We start from the raw sequence: 16,364 nt of genomic DNA on the forward strand, positions 1-16,364 counted from the left end.
AGAAGGCTGTTAATTAAATTAATTATCCTTGTTAAATAGGCTTTGGGGGTTCCCTAGGGCAGTGCAGATATTTAGACAAGATGCAGGAGGGAGCAGCTAACTTCTGGAAAATTGCAGTGCCCTCCCCTCCCCTCCCCAACAATTAAGGCACCTACTCATGGCTTGGGCTCTTCTTTGGCCTCCCTGGAAATAGCACCCTAGCCAGTGGATGCATTTTGCCATTGTCCTTGACCTGGCAGGGCAGGGTCTCACGTGTAGTGTGTGGAGCATGGATTGGGCTACCTGTGTGCTCTATGTGTACGTGCCTATCACATTCCCTGTGTGTACAGGCGTTTCCATGTGCTTGTGTGCAATAGTGCATGTGTGATCACATGTGAACGTGTGGCCCCTGACCTGGGCTCCTGCTCAGAGAGCAGTCAGTGCTGGCTTGTTGTGTTCCCGAGGCCCGCTGTTCTTGCTGAGCTCTCAGATGCAGACATCAGTTCCACAGCATCCCCTTCGTGGGGAGACCATTCATGCAGCCATTTCTGAAACATTACTTAAAATACTCCTCCAGCCTCTGGCTCCCTTGCTCTTGTCACTGTCTGATTCTGATTGTTTCTTCTTTCTGCCTCTTGTTTTTCCGCCTGGAGATTGACAGCCCCCTGCTAACACAGCCTCAGAGACACCGGGTGCTGGTGCAACCTGTACCTCATTCTGCCTCAGCCTCCCAGAGTGAATGGCTCTGTGGCTGACTCAGGCGTCCCTGCAGTTTGCCCCTGGTGTGCGCTGGCACGGGGGGAGGGGGGCTGATGCGTGAGGCTGCAGCCCTCTCGCTGAAGGCAGAAGTCAGGGGTACACACCCGATGATCGGCTGAGCTCCGGACCAGCTAATGGCACTCCTCCTGACCTCAGCAACCTCTTGGCTGCCCTAATTTGGCCCTGTTCCCCGTTCCCCAGCTTTTTAAGCGGGGCCATGCCCTGCAGCCCTGGGTATCAGCCTACTACCCTCTTAAGAGGTTTAAGAGAATGAGACGGATTAGCATTCTCTGTCCTCTCCACGATGAAGCAACCGTGGGCAGCTGAGAGAAAGAGAGTTCTGTCACTGAGAAATAGCATTGCTTAAGTTCCACCAGTTTGCCAAGTCCTGTGCTCAGTGCTTGAAACTTTGTTGTCTCATTTTACTACTCTGCAATAGATATTATCTCCATCTAGAGAAAACAAAGAACAAGAGAAAACAGGCTCAAAAGAGATGAGTAGCTTGCCTTAGGTCAGTGTATCAGTCAGAGTTCATGACGGCAAGCAACAGAAACCGACGCTAGCTAACTTAGAAATTTGGGGAAAGATATCGATAGCTCACAGAATGTCCACCTTGGCCACTGGCAAATGCATTGCAAACTGTTCCCATGCCTTTATAACCCTATCGTAGACTCCAAATTCCCAAGTGATATCATCTGAAGGTGGGTAGGCCATGTGTTCACACCCTCACTGCCACGGGGCACGGCTCCTTTAGTGGATCCTGACTCCTACCCGGAGTGTGTACATCTGAGAGCTCACCAAGAACAACAGGCCCCAGGAGCACCACAGACCAGTAAGTTCCCAAAGACACAAAGAGGGTTCCAAAAGTGAATGGCCACCACCCAGTCAACCAGCAAACCTGCCTGATGCTCCCCAGCCATCACACAGCCTGTGAGAGGCCCAGAGTGTTCAAAGTCAGGCCTTCCAGTCCCCAAGTCATGTGCTCTTTCTACCACAACCAGGGATGAAGTTCAAAATATTTAACAATTAGTAGGGCACTGACTCTGGCCAATCAGAACAGATATCACCAGAAATAAAGGGCTCAGCCGTGGCATTACCCACGTTGATTGTCAGGTCTACATATAAAACAAAATTAGAACTCAGGGCTGCTGGCTGTTCAGGCCAGAGGCCCTTACTATGAGGACAATGCTTCCAAACTTTTCCATAGAAAATGATAATACGTAATTTTTTAAACTTGAGAGAATTAAGAGAGAGGGAGGGAAATCAAAAGATATATGGTTTGGCTGGTAAAGACCATTACATTTTCCTTACATTATATTATTATGATAAAAATAAAATAAAATCCCCCTGAACTCCAGGCTGTTATATCCAACTGCCTACTTATCATCTCCACTTAGAAGTATAATAGGTGTCTCAAACACAGCACCCAGTCTCCCCACCATCCCCATCACTGACTCAGTTACTGTCCTGTGTATCCTTCTGGTTGTTCAGGCCAAAACCTTTGGAGTCATATTTGACCCTTTCTTTCATATTCCATATTCTCTATCTATTCTACATATGCATTATGTAATACTTGTATACATATTCCATATTAGAAAATCCTCTGGTCTCTAACTTTAGAATATATTCATAAACTGCTCACATTTACTGCTATTATTGTGTCCCAAAGCCTGGTCACCTCTCCCTTGAGTTCTCACAATAGTCTTACAGGTAGTGCCCCTAATGTGACCTCCACCCCTGCAGGCTTTTCTCAATACAATGGAAAATATCAAATGATGTCCCTCTTCTGCTAGAGACCCCAGATGGCTCCCCAGTTCACTCAGAGTTAAGAGCAATATTCTTAAAATGTCCCACAAGCCACTTCACCTTCTGTTCTCCTTCACCTCCCTTATCTCATCTCCTACCACTCTCTTATGCTCTCCAGCCACAACGGCCTCATTACTATTCTTTGAACATCCCAAGCTTGCTCTGCCTCCGGGCCTTTGCACTTATTCTTTCCTCTGCTGGAATAGTCTTCCCCAGATGTCTGCATAGCTCATTTACTTCCTCACCTCCTTCAAATCTTTGCTCAGATGTCACCCTCTCATTAAGGCCTGCCCTGACCACCTTATTTTCTCAACCTATTTTCCTCTGCTCAGTTTTTTCCGTACTACTCATCAGCCTGCATGCTGTATTGTATTATTTGTTTTTTGACTCTCTTCAGTAGAATGTAAACTCCACAAGGAAAGAAGCCTTTGTCTGCTTGTTCAGGGATCTATTCCCCAGAGCTAGGATATTGCCTGGCTCTCAAATCATGTTTGTTGAAGGAGTGAATAAAAATACAAAGTATTGGGGATGATATTAAAATTTCAACTTTGCATAGCACTTAGATTTTGGCAATTAGCATCCATTTTCTAATTTTAAGATGATAACATTGTTTCCATGAGTATAACTTTTCATATCTGATTTTATGCTTGAAATGGTTGCATGTAATTCTTGTTCAGGTTTTCGGTACTGACCTCTTCAAATTTTTGATAATCTCCATGGACAAAAAACTTGATGCACAAACGTCAGCAGCACATTCAGAATTTTACAGCGGTTGAAATTATATTTAAAGACATCTTCTTTCATTGACAAATGTAATGTTAAAATACCTTGCGATAGGGCTAATGGATTTGAAAGCTATCGAACTTTTTCATATCGAGTATTTTAAAATAACGCTGAGGCTCTAATTTGTAGCAGGTGTGGGCATCTTTAGAGCAGTCACCCGGCAACTCACTTGGATGCCACTTAAAGGGCACAGGAGCTGTGAACATTTAGAAGCATTTGGTATTTGTGAGCATAGAGCCTTGGGCCCCTGCCTGGAGCTGAATCTACCTGCAACCCCACCCAGACTCCCTGCCCACATCCCGTCTAGCAGCACCCTGGGCACTGTGCCATGCACTTGGGCACTCGGAACCAGTAGTCCTCCAGCAACTAAGGGACCATGACCTGTTCCAAGCTGCGACTCATGTAGATATCCAGGCTCAGGAGCATCTCCCGGGCCAGGTTCAGTACGTCACACTGCAGCAGAATGTGATGGAGTTGCTCAGGCTCACTGCTTAGGGGCACCACAGTGCACACCAGCATATTCTGCCCATGCCAGGTTTTCGCCACGAAACTTCTCAGGGCCACCCCCGACCCTCAGCAGCCCCGTTGCCACCCATCTGTCTGCAGAGCTTTAAGATCCAACAGTAGTGCATCAGTGTGGCGTGGCCCCACCGTTGGAGACTGGGAACCCTTGGCCTGGAGTCCCACTTGCACACTAGCCAGGGTGTGTCCTTGGGCAGGTCGCCTCGCTTCTCTGTACATAGGTTTCCTCCTCTACAAACAGGGAGTCTGAATAAAATTGCTGCTCATCAGATTCTTGTCATGGATCCCTGGGATTCTGGGAAAGTGCCTCAAGGGGCCATTTGGGATGAAATAGGAATAGGAAGGGTCCACCTGGGAAAGACTTGTGCTCCTGTCCCTCTTCAAGCAGAACACTTGCACTTCTGTCAGTCGTAAACAGTGGTACCCCTTCCAAGATTTTGGTAAAAAGAGAGATTGCCGCTGCTAACATGAAAATGTGGAAGCCACCGTATCTACCAGAGGTGTTCTCCCACCCCTGGCACCTCTACATCGCATTGACCCTTTGCTCAAGGAGAAAATAATTCTGAGGAAACTTTTAATCAATTTATTACTGTAAAGAAGTGCCATCTTTCTTTAGTACCCAAAGACCAAGAATCTCCAAAGTGGCTGTCGAGAGGTATTTTCCAGATACAGTGGGGCAGATGGCTTGTGTGTCTTGTCTCTGTGTCTGAGTCATCTTCCCTCTGGGCTCTTCTGACTGCTGCTAATGCCAGCCTGCTTTCTCTTAACACGCGGCCTCAGGGGATGGAGGGAGTCATCCCCTTTCTTCCCCATGGCATAGGGAAGGAAGTTGGAACTTGGTTCAAGTAATACTTTACAAGAAGCTGGGGAATAACTAGCAGAGGGGAAAAAACACAGGGAATGTGGCAGCTGGGCCACCTGGTTTACCAGCTGTGACGGGTAAAGCCCTGCAGGGCTTGTAGGCCCTGTCTCATCCCCACTGGTCCCTAGAGTCCATACCTCTGCATTGTCCTTCATGGGGCAGATGCCATTTTAGTGACCATCACCAGGAAGAGCCCAGATATTTATAATGCTCAATGCCAGGCCCATCTCATGTACCCAGGTATCCCTCATAAGGCGGATCTCTTGCAGGAAGACCCTCTTTTTCTTCGACAGCCACGCTACCACCCTTGTCCAGGAAGATTCCATCTTCCTACAGGCGCCCCACAGCTTAACTCTCTGACAACAGCAAACAGCCCTAACAGAAGATGGATCCAGTCAGAAACAAGGCATGGTTTCTTTATAAATGCTGAAGCATGGAGGGGTACAGTAATTTTTTTAATACTCCACAGCTTGATGGGGGCAAAGAAAGGATTCCAGTGTGGGATACTGGATAGGATGCCAGCCAGGGCTTTGGTTTATCCTGCTCAAGACACCTGAGGGGGGCGTGCAGGGGCAACCAATGGGCCCCAGAGCTCTTACCTGACCCCTGAGGCACTCAAAGCAGAGGGTTTGGGCAGAGGTGGGGTCAAGCACCCCACCAACATCCCCAATACCTCTGTTCAGAATTCAGACCCCACAGGGATGGCTTTATTCTGGACAAAGACACTGGCCTTTCTGGCACCTGCAGCCTAAATCCTCTCAATGAGGATTGTAGCTTCCAAAAGCTTAGGGACAAAAACCCAGAGAATGTCAGAGCCCAGGGCTTCTCCTTCCTTGGGACTCTGAGATTTGCATGAACACTTTTGTTTGCTTATTTATCCTGTTGCCTCAAATTAGAAGTGAAAACTAGAACAAAGAGACAAGAGCCATTCCTCAGGATGGAATTACCTATGTAGCCCTGGGGTTTGATCTTGCCAAGACAATTTGGAGTCTGTTACACTGTTGCAACACATCAACTATCCTAAATTTCCCTTTCATCTGCTGGCTTTTAGGGTTGTGCAAAGTCCAATTCAGAAGGAAGAGGGGGGTGGGCAGCCCTTTTTGGGTTTCTGGAAGACTGAAAGCCTTTCTAGACTTCCACAGGCAGATTTTCATACTCAGGAAATCCATCCTGAGTCCTCATCCCAGAGGGGAGGTGGTTGGGAAAAGGAGAAGGCGGAGGCCAGGGGAAGATTACTGACTTGGGGTCGGAGCTCAATTCCCATCATCCTTTTATCCCAGCTTCAGGCTGCCCGCTTTGAGTAATGCCTGCTCAGATGTGGCCTGGAAGGGCACAAAGAAAAGCCCAGGGCACCCTGTCAGAGGCCTGCCTTCTGCTCAGTAACTGCTCCTGAGTGGGCTAGCTAGTCTCTGAGCCTCTGTCTCCTCCTATGTGAAATGGGGATAATAAATAACATCCCATTTATTCTCCTCTCCTGGTGGTGGTGAGGCTCACATGAAATAGTGCCTATAAAAAGCCCTGTGAAGTGATACATGCTTTTCAGGTTTCCAAAGTATGTGTGTGTGTGTGTAGGTGTACATGTATGTGTATATGGACAAGTATGTGTTTGTATGTGTGTGCATGTGCACATGGGTGCCTTATGTGTGCACATATATGTATGTGTGGGTGTGTAGATGTGTGTGTGTTCATGAGTGTATTATGTATGTTTGCATTATATATGATCCATGGGGCAGGAAGAGAACTGGCTTCCACAGGATGTCACTCCAAGATTCCCATGTAAATTGTTATACCCTGGGCGTGGGGAGATCAGAAGAACTCAAATACCATCAGGGGAAAATGAATCAGGGTAGAAAGAGGATAAAGAGGAAGGCCAGCCTTTGAAGTAACTATGCTCTCGCTCTATCCTGACGTCAGAAAGGGAAGTGAGAAGCCAGAGGCGGAGCCCAGCTCTGACGCAGGGGAGGGCACTGTGCCCGTCTCACCGCCTGGCACTGAAGCCTCCTCTAACTTCTCAGGCCTGTTGTGAAGTCGCCAGGAGGAGCAGACGCTGCCGCCTGAGCCCCGTCCTTCCCCACCTCTCACCCCCCCACTCGCAGCCAGGTTTCTGAGAAAGAGAGAATTGAATTCAAGTCCACTCAGCCTCTCCTACAGTGCTTCACATTTTTACGGTGCTCTCTGGGTGACAAAACTCTTTCATATCGATTAGCTGCCTTTGATTCTCATGGTAACATTGAAAGGCGGGTCGCAGATAAATTAGTATCCTTAATTTCCAGAACAAGAAAATGAGACTCGGGAGTGAAGTGATTTGCCTGAAGGCATGCAGCTAGTAAGAGCAGAGCCAGAACTCACGTAGAGAGCCTCTGACCATGCTTGAAGTCCCTCAACTGCTCAGGTTTGAACTTCAACTCATTAGCGGGGCTCGCAAGGCTCATGTGAAAGTGCCTCCCTCCGTTATGAAGGTTTCCCTGACTTGTCCATGGGGAGGGGTTCCGCCTGCTGTCCCCTTGTTCTCTTCACATGCCCTGCTTCCATTGTCACCATTTGTTTATTCCCTGAGCGCTCTGCTCATCTTTGCATCTGCAGCATCTAGCATAGTGCCTGGCACATATTCCACATTGATTAATAATGAATACATAGAAGAAGAGAAATGTTGGAAATAGCCTAAGCGGCCAATAGTAGTAATGGAATGGTTAAATAAACCACGATACATCCCCTAGATGGAATATTATACAGTTACTAATAATTATGCCAATGAGAAATTAGTATTGACTTGAAAAATTCTTCAGCTTTAATGTTACAAGAAAACTCCAGATACAAAGTTGCGCATGCATGACGGTCATAGCTTATAGAATAACCGACACAAGACCAACTGTCAAAAATCATGCAAGGAAAAAGAAATTGGGATAGTGGGTGATTTTTCTTCCTTCCATCTTTCCACATTATTTTTGTAATGAATATTATAGCAACAAAAAATGGTAATCAATTGGCATGGAAATATTAAGGGAATTCTTCATCACTTTTATAGTTCACATGCCCAGATTCAAGTAACTTACTTCTTTGGTGCTGAAAACTTACTAATAGGATGTCAGAGCCATTGTCTAAAAATCTGGAGAACTCCTGGAGGCTGGGAAAACACCCAGCAGGCAGGCAATCTAAAGATGTTGCATCCAATTTTAGGAAATAAAGTGGTGGCCATTAGGAACTCCGCCTCAGGTTCACCGAGAACGAGGCATCCCCGGCTCACCTCGTTATCCTCCTGGAAAAGGTTACTAGACTGGTAGATAAGGAGAATGTAACAGACATAATGTGTATTGATTCTACAGTATATTTGACAAAGCCTCTCCTGTCATTGTGAACGAGGTGGAGAAATGTGGGCTGGAAGATAGCACTGCAAGGTGGACTTAAAGGAGATTGAGCAACAGATGCGAATAGTGCAGTGTAATGGACGCAAGGCTGTTCTGGAGCAGGGACAGCAATTTGGGACGCCTGTGCAACCGTTGCCTTTACCCTCGCCCCTAAGTCAACATTGCTAATCGCTCTTTTTCTCTGAACCCAGTTGGAGCCTCAGAACCCTTCTCAGTATAGGTCTCCAAGCAGCCATCAGCCATCAGTCAGAACAGACGTGCCAGTGGAAGCCCATTAACCAGCCTCGACTTCTAGAGAGGTCTCAGGCACATGCCACAGGGTTATTTTTTTTATTCAGTCCTGTTCAGTGTTTATCAATGATTTGGACTGAAACCCTAAAAACATGTATCTGATTTACGGATGACTTAAAGTTGAGAAGGAAAAATGAGAGAGTCAAACTTTTGAACTGTCTGACCACATAGAAACCAAGGGGGGATTTTAGAGCAGCACGTATATAATCCCATACTCGAAAAAATGAATGGCAAAACGCAGAACAGCAATAATGTGATGTGATAGCAGTTCATGAAATGGGGGATGGAAGTCGAGGGGGCGCGGGCCAGTGGCAACCCTGAAATCTTAGTGACCACAAACTCAACTTGAGCCACAGAACACTGTGTGTGGCTGATGATAAGGTCAATATAATCCTACATTTTTTAATGGAACTATGGGACCTGGAATGTAAGACATAAAGATGACCTAGATTCATCTAAAACACTAGAGACCCTAAGTGCGGTGCATCCATTCCCTGACTCTCCTATGTAAGTCAAAATGCATTAATAGTAAGCCACAAAATGAAAGCAGGTAAAGGCCAGAAAATTCTACTTTTTCCCATGAAAACTGCATTGATTATGTTTGAAGTGTAAAAGATTGGCTTTTAAAAAGTGAGTGCCTTTGCTTCACCGTGGCCCTAGGGATTTGGTTAGCATGCACACTGGCTATGCCATTGGGTGCAGCTCGTTCAGTCCCATTTTGAGAGGGGCTTCGCTGCACCAGGGTCTAGAACTGACTGGTCCCTCCCGTCTTCCAAAATCTCCCGTGGCTCGCCTGTGTGTACAGAATAGAAGGCAATCTCTTTGTCTGGAAGCATTCAAAGCCTGCCAGGGCCTGAAACAAGAGGCTGCTTTTAAAAATCAAAACAGGACAAGTGATTTAAAGGCCAGAAGTACCAAAGACTTGAAATACAACCGTCTCTGTTTTACTGCTCTCCACAATTTCCTGTTCCCCAGGGGCCACCATTTTTATCTTTTCGATTGATTTATTCTGGTAATTACTTTCATTTCTTTAAATAATGTTTCTACTGATATATCTTAATTTATGTACCTAACAAACTATCCACTGAATCCCTGTGATGGTGGGTGAATGTTGAATTTTCTTACTCTAACCTTCCCTCCCCTTCTCTCATCCTCCCACTGTTACTATTTTTGGTAAAAATCAATAAATAATGTTTATGGCTTTGCTTATGGAAATACTGTTTACTGCCTCATCAAATTAGTTACACATCCTTTTTTGTATAGCTTTTAATTCTCCCAAGAGCTTCTAATTCCTTTCTTTTTGCCTTATGCTCTTCTTATAGAATTCCTCGTGTTTTTTAATTTTCCAGTGTTTTATCACCTCATGCATTCCAGAAATCTCTTTCATTTTCCCTGAAAACCTCTTCCCAGAGACCCCAGTCCTTCTGTTCCGGTCTGGACTGGTTGTTCTTTGGATGACCAGGATAGTATAGTCATCAATCCTGGTATAGCTGCTTAATTCTTTCTTGGGAAAGATCCAGTATTCTCCTTGGCCCATACCTTCCTCTCTCTTGATTTATTCCCTTTTTCAGGAGTACATTCCCAAGTAAATTCCTAAGAAAGTGCACAACAGAGAAATTACCTGAGTCCTGTATGCCTGATAACGTATTTGTTTTGCTGTTGTACCCAATTAAGTATAACTTTTTTTAAATAACAATTAAGTAAAACTTCCAGGTTTCTGGTTTGAAAATTATTCCCATTCAGATCTTTGAAGGCTTGCTCCGATGTCTCCTTCCGTCCTATGGTGCAGATGATAAATGTCTGCTGCCAGTTCAGTTCTGGTTCTTTGTAGATAGACTGCCACAGTCTCCTCTCCCTTATATCACTATTCTCACTACCCCACCTTTCTTATTTTTAGTGTTCTCAATTTTCATTCATTTGCTTGAGCACTCCGCAGAACCATTCAATCTGAATACCTTGTTCAATTCTAGAAAATTATTTCATAGTGTTTTGAAATTTTCCTTCCCTCTATTTTCCATTTTTTTTCTGGGATTCTCTTAACCAGAAGACGGACAGCCTGCACTGATCCTCTATATCTTTTATTTTTTTCTTTCATATTTTCTGTTTCTTTTTGTTCTCTCTCAGGAAGATTTCCTTGACTTTATTGTCTTAAATTTATATTAAATTTTTCAAATTTAGGAACTCCTAAAGAAATATATGTAAATCAATTTTCAAGAGGTCGTCGCTTGATTGTTCCTTTTTCATAGCATCCTGTTCTTGTCATATGCATACAATACCATCTTAATTTCCATGAGAATCTATTAGAATCTTTTTAGTATTTGTTTTAAAACTATCTTCTTCTGGGATCAGTTTTGCTATTTAAAAAACCCTCAAATATTTGGGATTCATGGATATCTTTTCATATATAAGAATGAGAGTATAAAAAGTCACTTAGGAGTTTTGTGTTCATGGGCAGGAATGGCTGATTGTTGGACTTTATCTTGGGATGATTGGGTTAGGAACCAGCCATTTTACTGGGAGACACCTCAGGGTCATACTAAAGCAGGATCTTTATTTTAGGATTATTTAAATTCTTTAGAAGAAATTTTTTTTTTTGTCTGGTGTAGAAATATAGCTGCCAGGAATTCTACACAGTGTGGAGATGAGTAGCTACTGTTTGGTACATGGATTTTGCAACCAGTCACCCTGATTTAGCTCCAAATATAACTTCTATTCCCTGATGTCCCTTACATCTGAGATCAAAATCTACCTCCCTGGGTAGGTTGGCCGTTTTCTCTGTAGAATGTAGAGAATTCTCTCTTCTTAGCTTCATCAGTGACCATTCTATCATCTGCTGTCCTCAAGGCATTTAAAGATATCTCTCATTTGCTGATGAACCTCTCATTCTCTTTGTTATGTATTATTATTATTATTATAAATTATTATACATATGCAGAAGAATATGGGGGATAATGACAAAATATTCATACACCTATCCTCTCACTTCTGTTAAATCATTCATTTATAACATTTGTTATATTTGCTTCCTACCTTTTTAAAAAATAAAATACAATGTGGTAGATGCAGTTGACATTTACCCCTACTCCATCTTATTTTCCTACCTCTGGTTGGAATCACTGCTCTGACTTTGGTATTTTCCACTCCCGTGCATGTTTTTACACTTCTGCTACATATATGAGATATACTCAAAATGCTGTTGCATTGAATGTTTTGTTATTTTTACATAAAGATATCAAAGCATACCTATTAATCTTCATATTACTCTTCTTTCAACATTTGCTGAAGTCTATTAATGTTGCCCATGTAGCTTTACTGCTGTATAGTGTTTAATTATTCACTGTCCTGCTGTCAGTGGAGATTTAGATTGTTCCAATATCTCACTGTTACGTACAGTGCTAGTTCGAATTTTCTTGTACTTTTCTTCTTGAGCACATGTGCAAAAGATTCTCTAGACATGTGGGCTTCCTCAACTCCACAACATGTTGGCAAACAGTCTCCCAAGTAGATATATCCATTTATCCTCATACCCATCAGCAGCGTAAGAGGGTTTTCTTGCTCCACATACTTGCCAGTAGCCCATCCTGTCAATATATCAGATTTGCTCATCTGGTTAGTCGAAATGCTATCTTGCTTTTAGTTTACATTTGTTTATTTACTTCATAACAAATGAAGTCGGGCTTCTCTTTATTGGCATTCAAGCTTCCTCTTCTGAGGACTCAATGCATATATATCTTCTGCCTGATTTTCTGTTGGATTATCATTATTTTAGGCATTTATATCTTTACATCTGGCATAACCTGGAGGCTTGTTAGAAATGCAGAAGCTCAAGCCTCACCCTAGACCCACTGATTTAGAATCTTCCTTTGAACAAGATTCACGTGATTTGATTGCACATTTTAGTTTAAAAGCACTGGTTTAGAACATTTTGTGTAAGACTAGAATGCTCTGTCTCTTAAATACTTGGTAGGAGTTCCCAGTAAAATCGCCCGAGAATGACGTTTTGTTAGTCATGGCTACTGTTGTTGATGGTGGTAAATTTTTTTTTTTTCCACTGAAAATACATGCATTTTATTATATGTACATTGTTTTTAGTTTTTTAATTTTTTTATTTTTGAGAGGGCACCTCTCATATTTATTGATCAAACGGTTGTTTACAACAATAAAATTCTGTATAGGGGACTCAATGCACAATCATTAATCAACCCCAAGCCTAATTCTCAACAGTCTCCAATCTTCTGAAGCATAATGAACAAGTTCTTACATGGTGAACAAATTCTTACGTAGTGAATAAGTTCTTACACAGTGAACAGTGCAAGGGCAGTCATCACAGAAACTTTCGGTTTTGATCACGCATCATGAACTATAAACAATCAAGTCGGATATGATTATTCATTTGATTTTTATACTTGATTTATATGTGAATCCCACATTTCTCCCTTATTATTATTTTTTTTAAATAAAATGCTGAAGTGGTAGGTAGATGCAAGATAAAGATAGAAAGCATAAGTTAGTGCTGTAGGAGGGCAAGTGTAGATGATCAGGTCTGTCCTATAGACTAAGTATTAATCCAGGCTAGAAAAGGGCAACAAAACATCCACGGATGCAGAAGATTTCTCTCAAAACAGGGGGGGTGAGGTTCTAAGCCTCCCCTCTGTTGACCCCCAATTTCTCACCTGATGGCCCCCCTGCAACTGTGCCTGTCTTAGGTTGTTCCTCCCTTGAGGAATCTTATGATGGTGGTAAATTTTGAGTTTCTTCCTCAATTTCTTTAATGATTAAAGGCCCATTCTGATTTTTAATTTCCTTCTGAGTAAGTTTTAGTAAGTTATTTTTTTTCTAGAAAACTGCATGTTATCTATGGTTCTTAGCATATTTTATTTTAAAAAATCATATTAATCTTATGATTTTTAAATTCTCTGCTGTATCTGGAGTTCTATCTCCTTTTTCCATCTTAACACCATCTGTTTGTGTAATACCCCCTCCATCAGCCCTGCAGAGGTTTGTCTGTTTTATTAACCTTTTCAAAGGACTGGGTTCTGGTTTTAATGAACTCTTCCCTCTGACAACATTTTCTATTTCATTATTTTCTGCTTTATCTTTATTATCTTCTTTCTACCTTCTTTATGTTTGCCCTGTCTCCCTTTTCCAACTTTTTGAGTTGAACTCTTAGCTCATTAACTTTTTAATCTCTCCTTTTTATGATTTAAGCATTTGGGAATATTTATTTCCCACTAATTACTACTGTTGTTGTATCTTACATATTCTGATATGTCATGCTTTTATTATCTTTTAGATCTTAATGTTTTCTAATTTCTATTTTTATTCCTTCTTTGACCCATGAGTTATTTAAAAGCGTGTTTTAAAATTTATGTGTTTTTAAAATGTATTTCCAACTTAATCACACTGTGAATGGAGGACATGGTCTTTACGATATTAGATCCTTGATGTGTATGTTGTGATGTGGTCTTACTCCACACAGGGTCTGTTTTTACAGATGTGCCACGTGTACCTGAAAAGAATGTGCATTCTCTAATTTTTAGATGCAGCTCAATCTTGTTATATTTTTCAAACCTTTGTCCTATCAATTGCTGAGAGCTATGTTACAAGTGGCATGGTGATTTTATATGTGCAAATTTCTTCTTGGAATTCTCTGAATTTTGACTTTGTATATTTTAGGCTATCATTAGCATCATGAAAATTTAGGACTCATATACATTCATGGGAAATGGTTCCTTTTACTATTCTGTAGCATCCATCTCTATTCTTAATAATAATAGTTATACTGAGATACAACAAAATACTTCTACACCAATATTTTCTGGATTGGTATGTAGCTGGTGTATCTTTTTCCAATTTTTTAAGTTCAACTTTTCTGTCTCTTTCCTTTTAAGATATGCCTCTTGTAAGCAACACAAAGCTTTTTTAAAAATGCAATCAGGCAATCTGGGTTTACCAAGTAAGTTTAGTCACTTTACATTCTTAGGACTATTTATGTATTGGATTAATGCTGCTGCTTCATTTTGTGCTTTTTTGTTCACCCTGTATTTCAGTTACTACGTCTATATAAAAAATGGTGTAAAAGAGATATACATTAGGCTCACAGATTCTGTGGGTCCAGAACTGGCCAGGGCATAGCTCCACCGTATCTGGGACCTCATCTAGAGGACTTGAAAGAGGAGTCATCTCAGGACTCAACCACTCCCGTGTCTGGGGCCTGATGCTGGCTTTCTGCTGAGACTTCAGCTGGGACTGTCAGGCCAAGCAACCTACATGTAGCCTCTCCAGAGAGCTGGGAGTTCCTCACAATATCGCAACCAAGGTCCAAGGGCAAGAATCTTGAGAGAGTCAGGTAGAAGCCATATTGCCTTTTATGATCTAGCCTCAGAAATCACACAGCATTATTTCAACCACATTCTAGTTGTCAAGGTAGAAGATCCTCCTGCCAGGTTCAAAGACAGAAAGAGTAGACTTACTTTTCCTCTCGGTGGGGAGTAGCAGGGCTCTGGCGGAGCATGTAGGATTTGAAATATTGTAGTGGGAATTTTCAGAAAATACAATTAACCACACCCTACATTTTTATTAGCTTATTTATCTTCTTGGTCTTCTATTGAAATGATTGAGGCTTGGTAAAATTATTCAGTTCTTCTGCCTACAGTTTTGGAAGGTATACATTCTTTTTGACTTTTTAAAGTGTGTCCCCTTGAATTTTGGCAACATAAAATGTTTTATATGTAACATAAAAATCCAAATTTAATTGGTGTCTCTGTTTTCCTCTCAAATAAAACAAGGACTTCAGAACATCTCATTTTAACTTCTTACTACCCTTTCCCCAACTTATATATTCTGTTGTTCATTTTTTAATTCCATTTTGACTTGTACCTTCCATTTGGCATTATTACTGTGTTTGGTCTTTTTTATATATAACATCCTAGGCTTATTTAAATTCACTGGCATGGACCTTGCCTTTTTACTGTTTTTTATGCATTTATTCCATGGTAGTACCTTCCACAGAGCTCTGTACTTAACTCTCAATCATTTTATATCTGAAAATGTCTTTGTTTCACCCTCACACTAGAAAAATGATTTATCTATGTGTAGAATTCAAGGTTGACAGTTATTTTCTCTCTGAACTTTAGATATATTCTTCCACTACTTTCTGGAGTCCATACAAATCTTCTTTTAGGTAATCTGTGTCTTTTATCTCTGCTTATTTCAAAGCTCTTCTTTGCCTTTGGTGCTCTGACATTCACAGCAGTTTCTTGGTGTGCATTTAATTTTATCTGTCCTACTCAGGATTCTTGACAAATATAAGGATTTCCAATATTCTAGAAAATTCTCAGTCCTTATCTCTTGGAATATTGCCCTTCTCTAGTCTCCTTGTTTTGTCCTCCTTTAACTACTATTAGGCAGATGATGAACATTCTCATTCTAGTCTCCATGCCTCTTAATCTCTAAAGTTTCCACCTTTTTATATTCTGTGTTGCATTAAAGGTAATATTTTAAGATTACTCTTTGTTCACTAATTCTTCAGTTATTTCTAATATATTGTTTAAATTTTCCATTGAATTTTTAACTTCAATAAGTATGTATTTCATTTCTGTAAGTTTTTTCAAATCTACCCCTTATATTTTCTTGGTGGCTTTTTAATGTTCTCAATTCCTTCTTTTATGTGCTCAATTATTTCAAGAAATAGACTATTTCCAGCACCAGAGTCCTCTTTATGCCCTTCCCAGTCACAACCACTCCTCTTCCAAAGAAAATCATTGTCCTCACTTTGTGGCAAACATCTTTTGCTTTTCTTCCTTCTTTTACCACCTAACTTCTTCATGTATTTTTTAATTGGGTCATAAACTCATCTCCGGCAGGATTTTCTCTCTCAGATCCTGGGCAAACATAGATGAGAACATGTTTTTCTAAGGACATCTTTTGTTTGCTTATGTTAGGAGCCCCAAATGTATCAAGCAACCCAGGACCACATTTTAATATAAAATTATCAG

The 16,364-nt window shown here is 41.7% G+C and overlaps 1 long non-coding RNA gene across 1 annotated transcript in view; it reads left to right on the forward strand.

The window, feature by feature from the left end:
- Window positions 1–16,364, forward strand: part of LOC140850025 (uncharacterized) — a 60,068-nt gene that overhangs the window by 17,868 nt on the left and 25,836 nt on the right. The gene's annotated exons all lie outside the window — the stretch shown is intronic.

This window comes from Manis javanica, chromosome 6 (assembly GCF_040802235.1).
Source record: "Manis javanica isolate MJ-LG chromosome 6, MJ_LKY, whole genome shotgun sequence".
Lineage (NCBI taxonomy): Eukaryota > Metazoa > Chordata > Mammalia > Pholidota > Manidae > Manis > Manis javanica.